Genomic DNA, 23,206 nt, shown 5'->3' on the forward strand with positions numbered 1-23,206 from the left:
AATTAAACAATCTGTTAATAACAGTATTACTTATTGAGCATGTGCTGGGTGCCTGGCACACTTCCAACATATCGGATTCTCACGTCCACCTGTAGAGAAATCACTGATATCCTGATACACGCTTTGCAAATGAGGAAAGTGACAGAAGGATATTCTAAATAATGTTGACTGAGGTCATTTCAGTAGGGTTATTTTCGAAGCCACATAGATCTATTCACTGCATTTTGATTTTTAAGTATTTAGGGTATTTATTTTGACAGGAAAATCTTCTCAGACTAGAAATTGATAACTGTTAATACAGTAAGAAGATAAGGTAGTAGCTAGCCTGCAGCTGATCAAATTTAAAAGCAGAGGCCCCGACATGGTTTTTATCTGCTTTCTGAAAATTAACCCCAGGCTGCTTTTACCCCTGCGTGCAAAGGACTTTTCCAGCAGAGTGGAGCAGCTCCGGCAAATTCCAACTGCTCTCATATACTCCGAAAGGGCTACTTTTCTCAGGTTTAGTCTGACCTCTGCCCCAACAGTAAGAGAACCAACTAAATTTATGCCAAACAAATTTTTAATAACTTTGATGAGAAATATTTTTACCACGAGCAACCTGGTCTCTATCTAACCTTTGGCACATTTCCTCATCGATAAATATCAGCATAACAACCAAGAAAACGACTTTTGTAAACAATTTAGTAATTTTTCCCCACTGAAAATTCTAATCTGTTTGGAAAATGATCCCACGGGTTATAATTTTGAAATGGCTAAGAACGCTACATTTGTGGATGTTGTCGATATTTACTTGTTTTTGTTTTGTGTTTATGTTCCTTGAGCGTCATCGGTTGCCTCAACATTGCAGAACAATGAGCTAATTCAACACTCGCCCTATTAGAAGTATTACTGTAGAAAATTACTGGTTCAGATTTAGACTAACTTAATAGATATCGATCAACCACTATGTGGCAAGTTCAGTTCTATGTGCTTTTTCACACTTTATCTGGGCCTTTGTTTTTGTTTTCTAGCTACTCAAAGCCCCACGTGGTGGGCCATTTCTGCAGAGCAATCCTCAATGTGATCTAAAGGTATAATAAAACTTATATATAAATAAAGTTTCTGGATATTGCCACAGAATTTTTCATAATGGGATTTTTAGCTGCTATTTAAAATATTTAGCATGAACTATTCTTATACCAGCATGAACACTGGACAATGATTATCTACAATTCTTAGTCACTCAGGCTCCAGGATTCAGGCTGGTTTACAGGAAACAATACCTCTGCTCTGGTGTGACAAACTTTGTTCAAATCCCAGGAATATTGTCCATGTCGCTTGACCTAGTGTCTTCAAAACAAAAGTAAATGAGTCCAAACACCGTAAAGGTTTAAGGATTGTACTATTGCTGATATTGGCGTCAGAAACAAATTTGAATACTGAGGAGGATTTGACTGGTAGAGACACTTAGAAAGAGGAAAGACAAAGCAGTTAACTTGTCAACTCTTTCCTCACAGGAAGCATGAATGAAATGGATTCTTCCCTGAGTAACTAATATTTCCAAGTAGTGCCAAATGCCCATTTTTTTTTACTTCTTGTTTTGTTCCAAATGGAGTTTGCAGAGATATTAAAAAAATAGGGTAATATATGGAACACTTGCACATGGCTGCTGAAGAATTTTTGCATTATTAAACAATTGATATTACTTCTTAAGTTGTATAAATGTAAGTCTAGAGGAACATACATGAGTGAATATTGACTCTTCATTTTTCAGACTTAGATGGATGCTGAGTGTCCCCAGCGATAAGCCTTCCTATTGCTCCACATCTTTGTCGACAAGTAGTATTGTGAGTCTTTTTAATTTTAGCCATTTTGGTAATGCCTTAGTTTCATTGGTAAAGGGAAAGGTATGAAAGCAAGAATTTTCCCTTAAATCCAAATGCATTCTTTGTGCCACACATGGAGACCTATCATTTGAATTTGCTACTAGGTAAAATGGTCATAATGGTAGCTGCAGCTCTGACATCCATCAGAGCAGTTCAAAGATAATACATAGAATTTTATGAATCTTCTCAAAGATGAAAAATCTTGAGTAAATATAAATCAAGTTTGACCTTAGAACAATTTTCAAACATATGATAGAAATGTCAACTAATTTACCAGGGTAAAGGGTACCAGGGTAAAGGAATTAGAGTTAATTTAGACATAGAAAAAGATAACCTATAAGAAGTAAGTGAAATAACAGAAGATCTTCAAGGAACAAATCATGGTCTTTCACATAAAATTAATTTTGAATTTGCAATTACACTATTGATCATGTAAGGAATATCTATAAAAAAATCCAAATAGGTCTAAATTTGGCAATTTCTCATTAAATTTTTTTTTTCATTTAGAGAAAGTGTTTCTTAAAAATCAAAAGAAATTTTGTATGAAATATGCAATAGTGATAACTAAGTATAAGAACATATTATGAGAATATATTAGAACAATAAAACGAAAATAGTTTGCATGACCATGAAAGAGACTATTTACAAATTATCCTGAAACTAACTTTTATGAAGAATATATTTCTGGTATTATGGATCAAATGATATGTTTTAAATGAAGAGAGATTTTAACAAGTTGAGGAACATAGAATACATTGTTTGCCAGATCCGACTTCCTGTTCAGGTTAAAAGCTATGGTTCAAGTGGAAACAAACCATAGGTTGGCCAATGACTGGTGACTTGAGGGTTATTTCTCAAAAAGAAAAAGCTGAGGTGGATCAAATCCATTCTCTCTCTCTCTCTCTCTCTCTCTCTCTCTCTCTCTCTCTCTCTCCATAAAAAAAAATGTTGGTTGAAGATCATAAAGAGATGTGTAGGCCCTGGGGTGGAGAGGCGATAAGGAAGTATCTTATGTGAGTGAAGGAATCAGAATAAGGTAGTGAGAGAAGAGGAGGGAACAGACTCACAGAGATAAATAGAGATTAGAGACCAAGCAACCTCATAGTAGAAGGTGGTTGGGGAGACTCAAGGTCTGCAGACTCTCCAGCTCTCTGTTCCAGGTGAACTTCTTTGGTGAGAATTCTACAAGCTTTTCCTATAAAGAAACCTTGGTCCTATCATACCCAGTTCCACAGTCCTTACATCCTTGTGATTAGTTAGTTAGTTCCCATTTCTGTCTCTAGCAGACAGCTCACAGCTCGAGGAGAGGAGAATCTGAATCTGATTGCCATTTCCATCCTCAATGCCCTGCATGTACTAAATACTCTAAAACTGTGTAACAAATTAATAAAAACAGATATCATTTAAAAATCAGCCCCCAAGTCCTCTCATCCTTTCAACTTCACCAATCAGAGCAGAAAAGAATTTATAACATCACCGGTTGAGTCATGCAGAGGGGAAATAGAGAGGGAATTGGGAGTTGGGGGAGGGAAGGAATTGAAAAGAAGAAAAAGAATTCTAACAGTCTTAGCTGAAGACAGTGCTTCTCAGACTTTATATGCATCAGAATCACTTGGAAGGCTTGTTAAAATGCTGATTACTGGGCCACATCCCCAAGTTTTTGAATCAGTAGATCACAAATGGGGCCAAGAATGTTCATTTCTTTTTTTTTTTTTTTAAGATTTTATTTAGTTATTCATGAAAGACACAGAGAGAGAGAGAGAGAGAGGCAGAGACACAGGCAGAGGGAGAAGCAGGCTCCACGCAGGGAGCCCGATGTGGGACTCGATCCCGGGTCTCCAGGATCACACCCTGGGCCGAAGGCGGCGCTAAACCGCTGAGCCACCCGGGCTGCCCAAGAATGTTCATTTCTGATGAGTTCCCAGATACTGCTCATGCTTCTGGCCAAAGACCTTACGTAGAAAACCACAGGTTTAATTAAGGGAATGGGAGGTGGGGGAAAGACTGAGGAAGAAATAGAGGACAGTAGGAGAATTATAATTGGCTTCATAGATTAAGAGGCATTAAGGTATAATTCTCTGTCAGAAAAACTGATTAAGAGGCTGTAATTGGTATCTTAGAATTGATTGGTAAAGTTTAATTGGTATTACTGTTTTAAGCAAGTAGACTCAAGATGACCATATGTCTACGTTTGTCTGGGAGAGTCTGATTTTCTCCCATAGCCTAGCATAATAATTAATAGCACTCCCTTTCTCTCTCAGGAATGCCCCAATTGGGACAATAAATTATATGGTGACCTTGCTCACTTATAAGAATGAAATACAAAATGTGTGCAAGCTGTGAGAGGTGCTGCTTCTTAGTCTATCCGGGCAAGAGAATGAATGAGCTGGTAAAAAAAGGAGAAACAAAGATCTTTATCTGTTTAATGCCCTTTCTAAAGGATCTTTGAAAAGTACCGAGTAGCAGACACTGTCCAAGACAGAGACAGCACTCTGAACACCAGGCACAGAAATAAATAAGTGCCAGACCTGGAATCAGGATGATTAATGGCTAGGTTTTTCTTAGCCCAGAAGAAAGGTGTGCCTTTTGATGGCTAGGCCTTTTCAGGACACATTTAAAGGGAGGGAAAAAATATTAATCCCCAGATACCCTGCCTCAGGATGGGTGAGAGAGAGTCCAGGAAGGAATTGGTTTCTTCCACCAACACCTCAGGAAGTTCAGATGCACACCATCCATCGAACATACTTTAAAAAAACATTCTAATAAACATGGGCTAATAGCAATGACATTTTAAAATCTTAACCCAAATGGGGGTGCTTGGGAGGCTCAGTCGGTTAAGCATTCCACTCTTGGTTTTGGCTCAGGTCATGAGCTCAGGGTCATGCGATTGAGCCCCAAGTCTGGCTCCATGCTCTGTTTGAGTCTGGTTGAGGTTCTTTCTCTCTCCCTTTTCCTCTGCCCCTCCCACTTGAGCATGCTTGCACGCATGTGCGCTCTCTCTCTCTCGTTCTCTCTCTCTAAAACAGATAAAATCTTTAACAAATAAAATAAAAAATAAAACATTGACCCAAAGGAATAAATTTGAAGAATAATAGAAGAAATCTACAAGTGAGATGAGTATACAGATTCTGCTCCTCACCACCTGGATAAGCCTTCGGCAGTTCCAAAATCTCAATTCCTCACCTTCCTCATGAAATTAGAAGTTTCCTGTTCTATCAGCAAATAATGGTGGAAGAATTACTTCCATAAAACTCCCTCAAGTCCGAAGACATCAGGCTTTGTCAGTGGGGGTGGGGAGATCCCCCACAGTTGTCACAGGAGATATGATAGTGCCTTATAATCTGAAGGCACCTTGACTGGCATTAACTCAAAATTACCTTTATTCAGTAGAATTTACATAATCTTTACAAAGTTTTCTGACTCGATTCCTCTTCTCTCAGTAATATAAGATTTGCATGACTCAATTTTGACACCTTAAGAAGGTCTGCATAAACAGGCATCTTCCACTGACTTTATGATAGAGCCATGCAGAGCATATCCTTGACATCATGTCACCTTCTTGGTCACACACTGACATTATAATGTTATTTACTATAAAATTGCATTGACAGCATCTTAAGAGCACTGTGACAGCATTTTAGTCCCATCAGAGTGAATACTGAAAGCACATTCTGACAACATTCACTTGGAGGGAAAAAACCTACTACCAATTTGGCTTCAGCGTAATCATCACAGTATATACATACATACATACATATACGCATAAAGGCAGAAAATTTCACTATTGAATATTAATTAGCAATTTATTATGGATCACTGGCAGATGAGGAACTGAACTTTACTGGAAAGTTCTCCCTCAAAAAAATATAGAAAGGAACTTTGTCTCAGGAGGCAGAACAGAATCCAGAACCCCCTGCTTTTATTACAAGTACAAGGCAATATTACTACCCCTCCGTCATGGGTTTTGATAGATAATTGTACTAAAAATGATAATCCGTGTTATAATAGGTATTTTATAAGTATGCATTTAAAAATATGCATTTCAGTGTAGAGTTAAGCAGCATAGATTATCTCAAAGTCATTTTGTTTTAATTGCAAAGTAGACCAACAACCTGTTTAATCCCAGTGATTCATTCCGAACAAGATTTTCAGGCTTAAATCGCCAGTGCTCTCTCTTAGACTTATTTATCAATTGCCTTCACACCACATGCTGCCAAGTAATTTTTGCAGCAGCAGAAAGAAAAAAAGGCAAAATAATAATAAATAACCTTCATGGAGAGCCAGCTATGTACTAACCAACTGCATTGACTGGAAAATCTCAAGAATCTCTTGGGGAAATGCAACTGTTATTCACAAGCTATAGATGAGGGAACTGGGCCTTTGAAATGCGAAACTTTCTAAAGGCACGGGTGCTTCTAAAGGCACGTGGCTAGTAAAGAGTGGAGTTGGGATTTGAAAATACTGACCTCAAAGCCCCCACTATTGTTCCCCTTTGAAAGGAGAGAAAGGGGGAAAGTGAGGCCAGAAGCATATGGATGGTTGGGAGTGGTTGAGCACATCCACAAATGCTTCCAAGGCGTGGGCAGTGTTGCCATTTCCTCTTTCAGTGAAAGGCTGGTGGTTGGGAAAGGTCTCTGACCCACAGCAATGCTGAGTGAAGCCAGAGTGGGATTCACCAGACCATTTCTGAGAGGGACTGTTTAGGGTCATCACTTGAGAAGTGTATCCAGAACAGACCATCAGAGCAAGGGAGTACAGGGTTTCTACCAGAAGCTTAATGAATGGTCCAATAGCCAGGAAAATGTGGACAGCTGGACAAGAGTCCCTCTAAATAAATACCAGAGACAGCAGCAGCTGGGCCTCACACGTTGGATCAGAGTCAGTGAACTATGCTTATCTGTTTAATACGGGCAGCCATATTACCCTGAGGACTTAAATGAGATTTGGTTTTAGTGCCAAATTCTTCTTTCCTTACTGTTAACTAAAATGTTTGTCAGGACCTTCTGTCCACAGTACGATCCTGTCAAGTACCATCCAGGTTAAATTCTGAACATCAGTGACTTCTCTCCTAAGAATGTCATTTGCTGAGCCACCAAAGGACGTGAATAAGCATTTGACCTGAACCTACTTAAGACAACAATTATATGAACTTCTTTCTTTTTCACTTATTCACACTAGGATATAAATTAACTTCTTCAAAAGATTCGATCCACTCAACATTGTTAAGATGGTTAATATGAGTTTATAATATACTATCAGCCATCAAGTCAAATTATCCCAAACATTTACTCACAAGACACCTACTCCTAAAAGAATCGCTCATCTGGATTATTTTCAATTAAAAACTTAAAGGATTTCACTAAAACAAGTGATTTTCAAGTGACTTTTAAATAAATGAACTTGTTAGTTGTGTTCATAAACTGTAGACATGGAAGATGGGTGATATGATTTTTTTTAAAGATTTTATTTATTGATTGATGAGAGACACACACAGAGAGAGACACAGGCAGAAGGAGAAGCAGGCTCCCTGCAGGGAGCTCAATGTGGGAATTGATCCCAGGACCCCGGGATCATTCCCTGGGCCGGAGGCAGACGCTCAACCACTGAGCCATCCAGGCATCGCTGGGTGATTTTCAATTTAAGAAAATGGGCTACCATTTATTCCCTTCAGTTTAGAAAAAATGTCATTGCCTAAACAATTACCTTGAAGATAGCTGCCTCTTGAATGCTGGAAATCAATCATGTAATGTAAATTTACATTTGATAACTTAAATATGGAATGTATAAGACTCTCTTCCATGTAAGTGTGTATATATGTAAGTGAATGTATGTGTATATATGTGGGTATACACACATAAACATACAAAAGAAAGAAAAGAAAAAATATATATACACATATTTGTGTTGGTCATAGTTTTATGGCTCCAACAGATTATTAGCTATATTGACAGTTCAATCAAAAACAAGTAATATATACAAATATGTGGGTAAAGGTCATAGAGAAGTTTATAATGAAGAAGTAATGATAAGCCCCTGTCCCAGTAAAACTCTCCTCTCCAATCCAATCCATGACCCCCATCAATTTTTTTAAATACTTTATTAGTTCTTTGGGTGGCTAACTTTTCCAAATAGTGTTGCCGCATTTAAATGTTACGAGGCAATCGACTCTATGTGTTAGCTATTGACTTCCTAATATGAAGGGAAGGATGATGTCCCTTCTACATGCTCATCTGCTCCTTCTGCTAAAACTGTTTAATCTCTACTCTGATTGGTCAACTATACAAATTCAAACAAGATCCTTAATCCTACATTTCTTATTTCAAGAACTATATCCAGTATCTCTTGACTTCACATTTGGTAAGGTGAGGACACCTGCAAGGGTCAGGTAGATGTAGATGGTTGATGAGCACTTAGGTTCATTCCCCTATTTAAGAAGAGTGCCAGAGTTACATTGCCTACTCTGACTCCCGTGCCCCACAAACAGGAAGTTTTTATCATGATATTTAAATTGATTATCCATTTTTAATGACCGTACCATATCCAAAATAGTTTTCTAACCTCTCAATCATTATATATTTTCTATAGAATTGCCTTTTTATATTACTCAGCCACTCTCTCCAAATATCTGATCTTCTGCTGATTTTCTTGGGACTTGTATTAACTCATCTCATTATATCCTAGATACTTTAGAGTCCTCTTCAAATTCTAACATTTTTGACAGTTCTTTTGAGGTATAATTGACATAGAATTAGCTTCTGATTTTGAAATATTTTAGATTTAGATATTTTAAATTTAGAGAAGAGCTCTAAAAATAATACAGAGTACCCATATATCCTTCACCCGGAATCTCCTAATGTTAGCATGGTGCCATGATCAAAATTAAGAAATTAATGTTGGTATAATATTATGTACTAAATAAACTGGAGACTTTATTTGGGTTTCACCAGTTTTCCTCAAAGTGTCCTTTTTCTGTTTCACAATCCAAACCAGGATCCTGCATAGTCTTTATCTGTCATAGTTTTCCTTCAATCTGTAATAGTTCCTGAGACTTACCTTGTCTTTTATGACTTTGACACATTTTAAAAGCATTTGCAGGTATCTTGTAGAAAGTTTCTTGATTTTTAGATCTTTATAATTAGAATGCGGTTATGGATTTTTGAGATGAATATCATAGAGGTGATATGCCCTCCTCAGTGCACAATTTCAGGGAATACATGATGTAAATATGCATTATTATTACTGGTGGTGTTAAATTTGGTCATTTGGTTAAAGTAAGGTCTGCCATGTTTTTTCATTATAAAGTTATTTTTGTCCCCCTTGATAAATAAGATTTAGTGAAGATACTTTGAGATGACGCAAATACCTCATTTCTTCTTAAATTTTTGCCCAACTGGTTTTTAAAAATCTTATCCAGATACCATATCTTTCAGCTCAATAAGTTGGTCCTCTTGGTAACTCTAGTACTTCCCTGCTTCTCAACCATGGATAAATTTCTCTGGTTCTGTTCTCCAATCTGTTTTCACTAGTTGTTCTAAAAGCAAATCTCCCCACAGATTAAGACTCCTGTTCAAAGAGGAGACAGAGGAAAAAGGTCCTGATGCAGTTTAACGCCCCTTCCATGGTGGCACTCTTCCCCGTCCAGTTTTTCCCTCTGAGAGAGACTTCTCGAGCTTCTCCAAATCTTTGCCATGAGTGCCTTGCAGGGTTCATGGAGAAAAAACATGCAATAGGTTGTGGATTTCATTTCTCCTGCAATTTGTTCTCTAATTTCAATATTTCTTCTTTCAGGCTCACTCATACTCATATTGTATTTAAGTAATACTTATGCAAGCTCTGTCTGTGGAGAAGGGGCTTGTGGATGGCAGGCCTTGCTTCAGATGAGCTTGTGAGGCACTGGGCCATATGCGCTCCATGCTGATGGAATCCTATATAGACAAAATGAAAAGGGTTTTGTCCTTCGTTTACTAGAGGGAGGGTTGGGAAGATAGTTGTTCTTCATTTGGACTTTAATCTCTCTGTTTTCCACCTCCCTGGTATCCCCTCTCCCAAATTCAGGGATCTTAGACTCCACAAGGCAGCTCAGGCCCTTGTTAATCAACATACCCCTGAACATATTCTAGGCTGTGACTTCCTCATACTCCCATTTGTCTGCACTTTTCAATCACTTTTTTACTTCAGAAATGTATTTAAATTTGTCACCTGCTGATTGCTTACATGCACATTTTTGTAGGTTGTATGTCTTCTAAAATATCTTTTATCATTTTTATGATTTCTTAGGAAAAGAAAGTGTTAAATATGAGAAATCAATCGGGCATCTTGAATGGAAACTAAATTTTCATTTCTGATTTAATAAAAGACTGATATCTTCAAGGATGAATTCTAATCATAAATATAGTGATTTGTGGCTGTTACTAATCAAATTGTAGATTTTACTAGTTCCTAAACCTTTTTTTCTTGTTGGCCTTACTGTAAAAGGAGTCATCCAGAAACAGATATGTAATATGAAGGACTTTAAACCATGAAGCAAGGCATGTTTCCTTTGGAAATTGTTATTTTGCAAATACTTTCCTTTTTCATAAGTCTGCATAAGTTGACAGTGGCTAGAGTGAAACGAGCAATGGTCTTGCTGTCAGTAGACCTATATTCTAATATCTACCTCAGTGTAACCTTGGCTTTCATATATTGGGTAGTTTACCATGATAACTACTAAGGTCTTTTTTCATTCTAAAATTTATTGTTCTAAGCCTTTGATCCCCTTATTTGGTTGTCTTCAGTGAGGCTCTGGATCATTGAAGCCATTAATTAATCTTCATTTGCCAAAGTTATTTTTTTTGGGGGGGAGGGTTGTTTGGTTTTGTTTGTTTGTTTAGTTTTTGGTCACCTAACTTACATAGAAAACACAATTTTAACTATCTGAGCCTTGTGCATACCCCCCTATACTGGACAGCATAGTCATGACTCACTTCCACTGTCCTTTTCTAAGAACATTTTCCCTGTACATAAGAACTCAAGGCAGGATGAGGGTGAAACTTCATATAGTTCATCACCTCCATGAAGCCACCTTCTGTACACATCCTGCTTCTTAAGAAATGGACCAAGAAATAGCAACTGACCAAAGGAAAGCAAACTTACAGGTTGGCCAGCACTAAAGCACTAACCAAATGTGCATGACAGCAATTAGATAACTTATCGTATTTCTCCTTTAGGAATCTAAACATGCACTATTGAAAATATGCTCATGAGTGGAGGTCATGAAGGGGGAGAGGTCAAAATGGGCCACAAGTAAGAATATGGTTATAATTATGTTAAAAATAAGTTGAACCTGAGATTGATAAAAGATATTCATAACAGAAAGTGAGGAAAGTGATTAGAGCAGAAGCAGAAAGGAAGAGTGTATATTTCTGCAGCAGGGGATGGAAGATCTACTGATAAGGGCTACAGCTTACCTGGATTTGCCTAGATTTTAAACTACTTTCCTGTCTCTATGATCTCTGACCTATTTCTGGATTCCCGTTAGACTACATTGTCCTCATTATCATGTGCAAAGTAACCATCATTTTACTATTAAAGGTAACCTGAATGAATCTCTGTTTCTAGCACCCAAATAACCTAGCATATTTCCCCAAGTAGATCATAGGCCCTTCAAGTATCTGAGAGTGTCTTCTGTGGACCCACCACATCATGTAGGGTATAAACATTAGGACTTCTTGTTATAGGCTGTTGAGGACTCTGGAGACTGGAAGAAATTAGATACTCCAATCTAGGCACTAGAGAAGCAGTGCACATACCTGCACTCTTTCATACTAATATCAAGTATCAAAACATTTACTCTTGATATACACACCACAAGAGTAATTGGAGTATATTTAAAGTACAAAATGTGACAGGCCATAACTTGTACTGGCTATCACAAAACTGCCATACTCTGAGACATTCTAAAACATTCCTCCAGTGAATCAACAGAAATCTATAAATCTAGTTAAGATGCTTGGATTTGTCCTCCCTCAAAAGACAGTAATGCAAGACAGGTTTCAGCCTGAGGTCATTATGCATTTGATTCATAACTTTTTTTCTTGTTAGGTTCTATCTGCTAAGAATGAATAGTCTGAAAGTCTCTTACATAGAAGTAATGAAAAATAAGAAAGGAGATGTTCAGACTAGGAAAGGAATAGAAATGAGAAATAGAAAAAGAACTTGTGGTATAATCTTGTGATGTTAAAATGTTTATAATAAAAAATAACTTGTATGACATTTTATGATGTTTGGCTTAACCATAGAAGTCTTATCTTTAATATTACTTCAAAACATATTGCTAGTGCCAGTGAAGAGTTACCTATATAGCCAAGTCTACTTTACTTTAATATATGAATATCTTATGTATTAAAACAGTTTTATCATTAATTACATTAATGTAGTCTTAAGTTTTGCTTGTTTTCTCAATTTTCCATATGTATAAGAAAGTTACATAGAATCTATGTAGTTTCAAAATTTATAAAAATCCTAATGAATATCATATTGTGTTAATATTTTCATTTAGAATCCAGGGCTGAATTTTCATTTCCAAAGAGATGAGTGAAGATTTTCTTTTTTTTACAATCCACTAATAAATAAATCCCATCTGTTTCTTCAGTAAGGTCATGTAATATATAAGCCATGTTTACCTCCACTATTTTTAAGAAGATAAAAATACAGTGCTTTAATATATGTTTATAAAGTTGAATTAATATAAATTGTCAGCTGTCCCCAAAATTTATTTTGATAGAGATAGTTTGACTAGACCATGATTTACTCTCTAAGAATATGGCCCTTTCCTTAGGCCTTGAAATTGAGAGCAATTCACTATAAATGAAGACACTCCCCAAGAGAAAAGTGGGACATGGGGCATGACATTGATTGAACTGCTACATGGCACACATTTGATAGGTTTTTTCACAACCTGTATGGGGAATTTCAAAATTAATATTGTGACCTTGTTCCTTGGAAAAAAATAAATTGAGTATATTTAAGTTTAGGTGTTATGTTTTGGTACCACTTGAGGTGAGCAAATTAGAAATAAACCTATGCTGTCCACAAGACCTAGCCACAAAAAAAAGTGTCAATTCAGAATATTTCTAAGTTTAGTCAGCATAAACAAGAAAAAAAAGTTTAGCCAATAACAGATTCTTTCTTCTTTAAAGAAAAATGTTTCAATAAAAATCTCCACTACAAACATAACTTTGGGAGAGATGGACCCTCTTTTCACATACACAAGACCAAGGGCTAAGGCGTAATGTAGGAATCCAGTCAAGAATTGAGACTACAGCTTTCAAACATCCTTCTTATTTATTTATTTATTTATTTATTTATTTATTTTACATCCTTCCTATTTAGATGAAATTCTGATATCATAGCAAGCTAAATGAGTCAGTGTTCTAATGTTCAGCTCTAGAGAGGTGGCAAGCCCAGCAAAATCGTGATCTCAAGATGGGTCAGTAATATCCCAGCCACTCCTATTTTGAAGACAGCAGTCAATGAGGCTATTTTGCTTTTAATTATGGTGAGAAACCGTGTTGAAACAAAGGATCAGGACAAGTCATTCTCTCTCTATAGCACAAATAAGTCCTCCTCCTACCTTTTAAAATCAATCCATGTAAGTGAGATGGAGTTGATTAAAATAAGACCTTTCCTAGAACTCTTAAATCTTGAACCAAATTTCAGGGACTGCATAGAATAACAACTTCTGAAATATTACTCACAACCATCCCATGTGTCAGGTCAACTGATAAGACTGAACTAACCTGTTCAGCAGGATATTCTCAGTAAATGGCAAGAAAGAGGTTCTGGAGGCCTAGCAACCAATTCCAAAGTTCCTGCTCTAACTCTCTGCGGAGCGTCAGCACCACGGTCAGCTACAAACATGAGGAGACCATGGAGAGAGGGGAAAAATGTCTTCCTCTCCTGCCATTTCCCTAGATTCTCTGTGGGAGGTTCTTCTTGACTTTAAAGTATTGGGCGTGGTCTGGATGCCCTGCTATGTTTCACACACATGCATGCATGCTTGTATGAATTATGGACGTAGGCGTGCATCTATGTATGTATTCCAAATATGTGCCATTCACTGAGGCTATTCAGTATGAATAAATTCTCCGGGGGAGCAACTTTCTATATTCCACTCTTCTTTCTGAAGTCCCTGTGAGTCCTGAACAGAGGAATGCATGAGATGAGCTAGAGAAAAAGCTAAAGTAAGAATAATAAGATAATAAATATTTCTGTTTTCCAATAAACATCCTCTCTAAGTAACTTCGAAGCATATAGATACTTCAGACTTGGCATCAAATGAGAAGGGTAAACCTTTTATAATTAATTATTCACCATATGAAAAATTAAATTCTATAAGTATGCATCAAAAGGTTGTGCATTCTGATATTGCATCCTGAATGCTCTTCTGGAGGAAAGGAAGAGAAATGAAGCACTAAGCAATGAGAAGAGAGAACTGAAGGAGAGACACTGAGTATATTAGCGATACCCAACAATATACCCATCTCCCAGAAGTCAAGATACCAGATACTAGACTTTTATAATAAATCTCCATCTATATTTAGTAAGTAATCTTGGTTTTCAATTTAAAAGCCTGTGCTTGTGCCAACAGAACCAACAAGTCCCACCAAGATTATAAGGAGAAATAATTTGTCCCTCAAGACCACTTCTAACTGGGCTACAGGAACCTGGTGCTATTATAGACAAGCTACTAAAAGTTAGATTTAAAGAAATCTGTTTACTCTGAGAATATGGCCATTGTGCTTTCAGGGTTAAACAAAGACATAAAATAAATAACACCATCAACTCTGCACACAATAGAATAATTGTATCATTGAATTCTAAACTTAGATGCTAAGTGTTCAAGGGCCCTTGAGATGCTGAAGAATATAAAGAACCTGAGTCTCATTCGGTCCTTGCAAAAGAACAGAGAATAGGCCGGGAGCCTCAGAAATACTCAGCTCTGCTGCAAACAAGGAACAGGAAACGGACACGCACATATCCTCTTGCCCTCCAGTCCGTGAAGAAAAACTTCACTTAGCCATTCTACAAAATCCAGAGTGTGGCACCTTCATACCAATTTAGACATTAAGTTGGGACTCTGGTAAGTATCTCACATTTGTTGACTTCTTATTATGAAGTAAGGCCAATGTACAGCCCTGAGGCTTCAGAGCTGACCGCGGCCTTAGAGGAGCAGGTAACCTGGTAGGGAGACAGACACAGGGGAAAAATAATGACACAGTAATGCAGAAGATGCTATAACAGTGATAATTACTGTTAATTGTATAAATAATATTAAAATATGACCATTGTAACTGTAACATTTATTATCTACGTATAATGTGCAGGACATCATGCTAAAGTAATTTGTATAAATATGACCTCACTGAGTCGCATACAGGGTAAGAACTACTATGGTTATGAATATCCCACTTTATGATGAGAGATGAGATGCCCTGAGATGTGCAGGTTACCCAGATAGTAAAGGGCAGATTGCAAAATCAAACCCGGTCTAAGCCAAGACTGTCAGTCATACTTGTCCTGCCAACCAGAGGGAAGCCCAGAGTCCGGCTTGGAAGCCTGGAGCAGGAGTGTGTAGCTTCACAAATGTTCTGGGAAGATGTTATAGGAAACAGGAACAGATAGCAAGAGTGTGGGGCTATGAAATAGTCCCGCAGGCGCTTCACAACCACAGCATGAACTGAATGAGGATGGAGGCCCCGGTGGGTCAGGGAGCGGTTTGGATGTTTGACCTCCCTCCTGTGAGCTACCAAGAGTATTTAAAAGATCTCTAACACGCGAGTAAATATTGGGTTTGCTTTTTAGGAGAGATCTGTTCAGGAGCTGTGTGTTAGAGCATGGAGAAGGATTTGAAGGGGGTGAGACCGCGGAGGGGGGGTGGTGAGTGAGAGCCCAGTGGGCAGCAACAGAGGACAGTTGGAGGACATGTTAGGCTGTGACACTTCTCCCACAGATAAGTCAGCCCTAACAAATCACCCACTAATCATGTATTTCCTCCCTCTGCCCTCAGTTGACAATAACCTAAATCCAGCATAGGGATTAGGAGATTCTTTCAAATAAGCAAAATAAGTTAGATTTGTCTCCTATTAAACTTCCAGAGGAAGGAGAAAGGAAGAAAATCCAAGTGGCTGGTGCCCCAACCTGCTATCTCAATGCTAGTTCCCGCCTCCTCGACAGGAACAAAGCTCAGAAGGGCCCAGGGAGGCTGGAGGCGTGACTAACCACATGCAAGTGAGTTGGAAATTTAAAGCGCTAGATAAATACAAATGAGTACATAAAATTCTGCATATTAAATATTTATGTTTACCATCTCTGTTGATCATTCGAGTTGTGGCTTAAAAGATTAGCAGAAAAATGAAAAAAAACTAATGTCTTTAATCAGTCTGTGAATGCCATAACAGAAGTCTTGGAATTAAAAACACACAAGTGCTGCAGCAAGAGAGGATCCCTTTATTGTTGAAATTCCAAACCTGCTTAGGCATTAATAGCATCTCAAGACTCTATTAAAGTTAAAATAAAACTTGTGAAGAAAAGCTATCTTTTATACATGTGTTTGTTTCATTCGTGACAGTCAAGTTTCCATTAGCAATCTAAGAATGCACACTCCAGAGTGAATTCTTTCTAAATAGTTTTGTTTTCAAAAATAATCAGCTTTGCCTAGAGTAAGTACAATGTTTTTCATTTGTTTATATGACTGAGTAAAAATCATTTGAAGTTATTATTATAAATATAATTCCAGCTAACTAGAGATGGGGTTTTCATAACTTTAAAAATATTTTTAGGGACGCCTGGGTGACTCAGCGGTTGAGCATCTGCCTTTGGCTCAGGGCATCATCCTGGAGTTCCAGAATCGAATCCCACGTCAGGCTTCCTGCGGGGAACCTGCTTCTCCCTCTGCCTGTCTCTCTGCCTCTCTCCCTCTCTCCCTGTGTCTGTCATGAATAAATAAATAAAATATTTTTAAAAATTTTTTAATAAAAAATAAAATACAATAAAAATATTTTAATAGAAAAAAACTACCACAATTATTTCATTTCAGATAAATGAATATTTTAATGTATATCTTTATTGTTTATCTTAAGTTATTATTCCTGTTTCCTGTATGTAACTCCCTCTACTGAGGTTCTTTACTAGTTTATGTCACTGGATAATAACCATGGTAGATAAAATATCTACTAGCTTAATGTTTCCACATGTTTAACAATCTAGATTGTGTCTAAAGCTCATCATCAAAGCATCCATATATCGGAAACTCCCAGGATATTTTGCTTCTGAGATATAACAATCCATTGACAGACTGACTGGATTTTCCATTCTCTGGCTAAAATATTACCCCATGCTGTGTGTACAACCTACAGGCTCCAAACCAGGGCCAGGGATGGCCCCACTGAATAATTGTCAATAAATAGGCTGAGTCTGATATCAGTGAAGCACCAAGTAAAATCTTCCTGTCTCCTTTCTGTGAGTTCATTACTAATTACATAAATACAACCTGTCAAATCCAGGAAGCAACAATAAGAGTCAAGGATCCGAAGTGTCAGGAAATCAAATCTACAGCTGTTTATTGAACACTCACCATGTGCAGCATCCTGATAAGACCACAAAGCCCATGGGAGTTAGGGATGGGGGAAGACCGGATTTCAGAATCTAGAAATCACTAAGTATGACATCAGAGTAAACCTGAATCAGAAACAAAACCAGCAAATTCCCAGCAAATGCAGCCACTCAAAGGCGGGAGAAAGAACAGAGTTATTTGCCAGGAAGAGGAGCAGAAAGAAAGTCAGGGAAAGTGATCGAACAACTGGGAAATTCCCCAGGAGCAAGGACACGCAGAATAACTGAAAATGTCAGGCAGATCAGAAGGGGAAAAGACGTCAGACACTCTCACAAGGGCAATGCCCCCGCGGAGACAAATACTAAATCCAGCGGGCAGCACCTTGAGCAAAACACTCTGAGGGCTTGGGCTCTTGGTTTCCTGCCCTAGCCTTTCCGGAAAGTTCTTTCATATAGTTTTCTTAGGTAAATGCATAACAAATTTCAATTTTACCCAGATTGGTGTCTAAAAGGTGGAAAATACTAACTCAGAGGATGACTTATTTCATGTCATCTTAGCTGAGTAATATAAAAAGCACAGTAAAACCAACCAATTTAGCAAAACATGCTTACTAGAAAGGCTAAAAATACCCTAAAAATGAATTCAAAGTTTGCATAGCCACTATTATTTTTTCTGCAGTCATCATGAGAAGTCAGTTGTTGTTGTTGTTACCTGCTTTAAAGCCTCATCAGCAATGATAAAGGAAAATGCAAGTTTATTTTGCCCCCACTAAATGCCAGAAACTATTTAAGGTGCTTTACCCATGTTACCCCATTTAAAAGCTCTTACCTGAGAACTATGAGGAGACTGTGTCTCTCACTCCGAGGAAGCTGGGTAAAGAGATTTTGCAAAAAAAAAAAAAAAAAGAGATTTTGCAACAGTTTGGGGTGCAAGAAGACTCGAGGTCATAATTATGACAGACACTTTCATTTCGTGAGAGACAACTCATGCTCATTATCCCGCTTGGCTCACAGCTTCTTCTCTGGCTGGGTTGAACTGTGATACTCCCCGCGGCTTTGCCAGGGTGATGCAAAACTAAGTACTTCCATTAATCTCGATCCATGACCAGTTATTTCAACCTAAACTAATTTATTATGTACATATTCCGACTGTTTTACATTTAGCTGATAAGAAATGATAGCTCAAGTACTTTGAAAACAAGAGTAGGGAGCTAGTTAACTAAGTGCAGTTTGCAAGGCTCCAAACCAGAAGATGCAGAAACAGAGACGTTTCACTCACCGGTTATCCGACCCAGATCACACAACCTGTTTGGGAAGTTGGAAGACGCTTCTCCTTGGCCACTTAAACTTAACAAGTTGACCTCGAACCTCCTTACCTTACTACACAAATTTCTTTGCTATCACAAAAACAGCTCCTTAAGCTTTCCAGATACTTGACAGAATGAACTTTACCCAGAGATGCGAAAAGTGAACCAGAAACGAGAGTTCATTGACCTTATTCTTCAACTATACCAATCCTGTGATCTTGAGTGAAGAGTAATTTCACTCTTCCGCATTCTTGTTTATTCAGTTGTCATATGTGAACAGCGACACCCCACAGTTATGAGGAGAGAAAAATTCTTAATGTTTTTACCAAATGTTGATTTTTTTTTTTTTACTGTAAACAGAGTCTGTAAGAAATGTTCCTCAAGTAGGGAGGCAAGAAAACAGTGATGGAAGCCATGTAATTAAAGAGAGATGCTCCCAAGAAATGAAGCTCATAAAATTCAAAAGCATCTCTTTATATGTCTCCTGCGGTCCCGGAAATAGCTCATCCCTACATCCCAAGTTCCTTGTGTTAATATCAGAGGTCCGTTTTATTCCTCTTGTCTATAATGTGATTTTCCTTCCTATAATTACACATCATAAGGATAGACACACATCCCAGAACACTCCCTTTAGGAGCAATGCTTGGGAGAGCACTTCTCCTTTCTTGGGTTCCCAAATAGGCACTGTTGTCCGAGTAGAGTCTGAGGATGATTTCAGGGTTCGCTGACTGGAGTGGCTTTTGTTTGAAAGGAAAAGTCAATACTAATCTGAGGTGGTGATTTTTCTTATCTTTTTTGTCTAGAAAAATGCTCTTTAAAAGATTTTATTTATGTATTCATGAGACACAGAGAAAAAGAGAGAGAGAGAGGCAGAGACCCAGGCAGAGGGAGAAGCAGGCTCCATGCAGGGAGCCTGACGTGGGACTCGATCCCGGGTCTCCAGGGTCATGCCCTGGGCCAAAGGCAGACGCTCAACCACTGAGCCCCCCAGGCGCCCCTGGAAAAATACTCTGATGGACATCTTTCAGGATGAAAGATAACTGCAATTTTAAAATAAGGTGGCCCGAGGACAGTAGAGGACAGGGAGCTAACAGGAGAACCCGATGTGTTACCTTTTGGCCATGGCTTATGGCTCATTTCTCCAGCCGCCATAACTATTGCAAATAGTTAAGAATCAAGGAAACATTTTGGTAGAACACTTTATGATAGGCACGTATAATGGTATGAACAAATCATGTTCATGAGCTGTTTAATTGAAGAGAATCACTTTGGATATTAGCATACTTTTACTGCATTTCCTTTTTTGCCAGATTATTATCCTCCAAAAAAATTTCAGGTCATTATGCAAATGATGGCTATACTAGTGAATCCTAAGTATAATTGTAATCATAAAATCATTTGTTTCATTTAATACATTTTGAATATATGATAGTTAAAAGATGGAATGAAGTAAAGTTTATATTTGCATATCAATATTAGTCACTAAGAAATTAGTAATAAAACATGTAGCTAGGGCAATTTTTATCTCTTAAACAATTTCATATATAACAGCTGTCTTTCTTTTTAAGATTTATTTATCCATGAGAGACACAGAGAGAGAGAGGCAGAGGCAGAGACACAGGCAGAGGGAGAAGTAGGCTCCATGCCGGGAGCCCAACATGGGACTCGATCCCGGGACCCCAGGGTCACGCCCTGAGCGAAGGCAGGCGCTCAACCACTGAGCCACCCAGGTGCCCAATAGCTGTCTTTACAAATGCAAACAACTCACTTGCAAGGGGGATTGGAGCTGATGGCTTAACATACTGATGTTACTGGGTTGATAGTGTTCCTCCAGAACCGTCCACCTGGATCCTCAGACGGTGACCTTACTTAGAAACGGGGACTTAGTATATGTAACTGGTAGGATGAGATCACACTGGAAGGGGGTTGGCTCCAATCCAATGACTGTTGTCCACGGAAGATGAAGGAAGAGGGAAATGTGGACATAGAGAGACCCACAGAAGAATGCCATATGGAGATGGAAGCAGAGACTGAGGTGATGCATGGACAAGACGAGGAACAGCAAGGATTGCCAGCAGCAACCAGAAGCTAAGAGAGAGACATGGAAAAGATTCTCGTCAGGGCCTCCAGAGGACCTACCCTTCTGACACCTTGATGCTGGACTCGGAGCCTCCAAAACTGTGAGAGGGTGGATTTCTGTTGTTTTAAGGCACCCGGTTTGTGCAACTTTGTTAGCAGAGATCTAGAAAACTAATAGACCGATCATGAATCATTTCCAGCCAATAATAAATAAGGACATTTACTAGGGACATATTTTAAGCTTATTTGAGTAACTGTGTGAAATGAACTAATCTTCCTTTATGTAAGTCGATTTTGAAACTCATTCAAACCAGTGTTTTATCAGTTACTCATGTTAGTAAAGCGCTAGTAATATTTCTAGTTTTCAGACTTTTTTTTTTTTTTCCTGGTGAAATAATCCCTATCATTTCAATGCTTGCCTCCTCACTTTTAGATGAACTCCTAGGTAGCAGTGATCTAGAAATCGAGAAAGCAGGAAACTAGATAAGGAAAGAAAGAAAGAAAGAAAGAAAGAAAGAAAGAAAGAAAGAAAGAAAAGAAAGAAAGCAAGCAAACAAGCAGGAAACTGTTCCCTACTTATCTTTCTAAGCTATTCATTTCTGGCTTAGTACTCATGACAGTTGCCCCTCAGATTCCTTTTTCAGTAACCAAGACTCTCTTGGAATAATAGTGTTGTGTATACCGGGTTGGGCCGTCCACCTGTCCCATCTCACTAGATGGCAGGGAAGCAGACAGGTTGTTTCCTGACGGTGTCCAGTCACTTGCTTTCCTTGTGAAGTTGACTGAAATTTAAAAGCGTTGCTCAGTAGGGCTTTTTCAGTCAACTCTTTAAGAAGGCAAAGGAAAAAAATGGTTCATTGACTTCTGGTCTTTTATGCTCCTCCTGGGGCCATCAAAATAAAAGGGGCAATCACACAATTCCTGAAGCCTGAAAAAAAAATTATTATTTGCTAGTGTTATCTAGTTGTACTGTCTACCTTCCTCACATCATAGAATGTAATCATATTCCTACAGCGCACTGGAGGAACCAGAAAAGGCCTCAACTGTTCTAGTCACAGCACGGTAGCTCTGGTCAAGCAATTCTATTAAAAGTATCGAGGGAATACACTGTCTTGTGTATGTACATTTACTGTAGGATTGTTTAAATCCCTCAAAGAAAATAACTAAACTAAAAGAAAATTCTCTCCTTCCTGAAATGCAGCATTTGCATATTTAAAGCATCATCTGAGTATCTATTAATGACATATATCACATATGAATATCTTGGTATAATTTTTTACCCTCTTTTTTTCCCCCCTTTTTAGCTTACTGCCTGCATACCATCAACCCTTGGGGGAAAAGATGCACACACATATTCTAAAAGCCTATAATGCATAAAATCTTTTTTTTTCTCCACATTTGATGCAGTGTGAAATGTCAAATCCATTGTGGGATTACAAATCTCGCATAATAGTAATATAGACTCTAAAATCAATCGTGCATAAAAATAATAAATCTTGACAACAGTGTAGTCAACATAAGAATGACCCGACACAGTTATAAAATGCTCTTTCCAAGTACCTGTGCTAAAAGCTATGAGATTTAATTTCTTCTTTTTATGATAGTCACAGAGAGAGATAGAGAGAGAGGCGGAGACATAGGCAGAGGGAAAAGCAGGCTCCATACACCTCCATACACCCCACCCGACGTGGGATTCGATCCCGGGCCTACTAGGATCGCGCCCTGGGCCAAAGGCAGGCGCTAAACCGCTGCGCCACCCAGGGATCCCTATTCTTCTCTTATTATAAGCAAATTTCCTATCATCTTTACATTTCCTGTAGGAAATGGGAGATATTAACCTTCAACAAATTTACATCCCCATAGAAGTCAACCAATTTACTAATTCACATGATTCATTTATTTCTTCTAACTATATTGACGAGTTTTTGTTTTGTCTTCATGACACCATTTTAAGGAGCTAGCAAGAGAGGGGAAGAAAGAGGAGGAACTAAGGTATGAGAGAGAGATTGAATTTAAGAATAAAATTAAACACGAAATTCCTGATATTCTAAAATATTCACCACCAATTGCATATTCCTAAGAAAGACATATTTGTAACAATCTACTTCTAAAGATAAATTTTTCTTATGCATACAAATTTAAATGACTGGATACATGAAGAATATATCGTAAAAAAAAAAAAACAAATATATTCATGGGGAATATATTGATAATCATTCTTTATAACAAAAAAAACATGCCCTTAAAGGAGTTTGGGAAGGTGGTGGAGTAAGAGGACTCTGAGCTCACTTTGTCCCACGTTTTCAACTAGATAAAATCCACATCGACGTCAACAAAAAATGTACCCTCGTGCCCACCAGTCTT

General features: G+C 38.0%; 2 long non-coding RNA genes across 3 annotated transcripts in view; both read left to right on the plus strand.

Moving 5' to 3' along the window:
* The window catches only part of LOC140609425 (uncharacterized), a 19,937-nt gene extending 3,106 nt beyond the window's left edge, over nucleotides 1–16,831 (plus strand). The window contains exons 2-6 of the long non-coding RNA XR_012011256.1: nucleotides 1,011–1,070; nucleotides 1,754–1,826; nucleotides 14,733–14,985; nucleotides 16,001–16,133; nucleotides 16,685–16,831. This is a non-coding gene — a long non-coding RNA (uncharacterized lncRNA). The remainder of the gene's footprint in view (nucleotides 1–1,010; nucleotides 1,071–1,753; nucleotides 1,827–14,732; nucleotides 14,986–16,000; nucleotides 16,134–16,684) is intronic.
* The window catches only part of LOC140608583 (uncharacterized), a 1,020,376-nt gene that overhangs the window by 893,394 nt on the left and 103,776 nt on the right, over nucleotides 1–23,206 (plus strand). The gene's annotated exons all lie outside the window — the stretch shown is intronic.

The sequence above is a fragment of the Canis lupus genome, chromosome 18, assembly GCF_048164855.1.
Source record: "Canis lupus baileyi chromosome 18, mCanLup2.hap1, whole genome shotgun sequence".
Classification (NCBI taxonomy): domain Eukaryota; kingdom Metazoa; phylum Chordata; class Mammalia; order Carnivora; family Canidae; genus Canis; species Canis lupus.